This window comes from Camelina sativa, chromosome 3, assembly GCF_000633955.1.
Source record: "Camelina sativa cultivar DH55 chromosome 3, Cs, whole genome shotgun sequence".
NCBI classification, from domain to species: domain Eukaryota; kingdom Viridiplantae; phylum Streptophyta; class Magnoliopsida; order Brassicales; family Brassicaceae; genus Camelina; species Camelina sativa.
The window spans coordinates 11,646,604-11,647,709 of NC_025687.1; positions in this window are offsets into that span (position 1 = coordinate 11,646,604).

Genomic DNA, 1,106 nt, shown 5'->3' on the forward strand with positions numbered 1-1,106 from the left:
AAAATTGTTTTTTTTTTTTTTTTTTTCCTTTCGAAAATTTAGATGTCAATGATCGCTGGTCTTCCACATGTTAGGCTGTTTTCATGGCTAGTGGCCAATTGCTACGTATATGTCTATTAAAATGATTCTAGAACGTTATAATTATAATTAAACAGGACCACAAGAAAATTAAAAATCCTGATAATGAAATTTGTAATGTTATAGCGATGCGCATATGATAATCTCATTGGATGATGTGAAGAAGTATACGTACGTGCCACTAGGTGATAATTAGGTTGATTGACTTATCACCTATATAATTTTGAGAAAAATTCCGAACCCAACATTATGGAGTAAATTTCGCATTATTATTAAAAGTCAACCCCGACAAAGTCAATAAGAATCCTTTTATGCCAATTTGTACTTTGGTGAATGAAAGAAAGTCCATTCGCCTGCTAACACTCTGTTACTTGGTTTAGAGTTTTTCAATAGTCTGTAACGGTTGTTAAATGTGTAGGTGTTAAGTGTTACTCATTATTGGAGGCAACCTGTTTTTGTTTCCAAGTTTAATGGAAAGGTATTTGGATAAAAAGAAAAAAGTGATATAACAAAACATTTGCAAATCTTTTTAACAGTGCAGCTAGTTTCAAAAAACTATGCAAATGGGATTTAATGAATCATTCTTAACAAACACACAAATAATTCTTGATTGGGCCTCTAAACATTATCCACTTCAAAACTACAAAAGTCAAAAAAGTCAGCCTTATTAAACAAAAACCCTATATGAATTAGAAGGTTCGAAGTCTTCTTCCACGTGTCTTCCACCAATTAAAATCAAACACGTGTCAGAAACTCTCTTCGCCATTGTTTGTTCGTCCTTTGAGTTCGTCGTCGTCTTCTTCGATCTCTCCACCAACGATCAACGAAACCAAAGAACGATCTCTCTTCAAAGCTTCCACCATGATGGTTCTCCGATCACTGAATCTCTACACTGTACTATTATCCCTAGCGATTTTATTACAAGTTTCTAAATCTCTCCACTTCGAGTTACACTCTGGTCGAACAAAATGTATATCGGAAGACATAAAAAGCAATTCCATGACCGTCGGGAAATACACCGTCGTTAA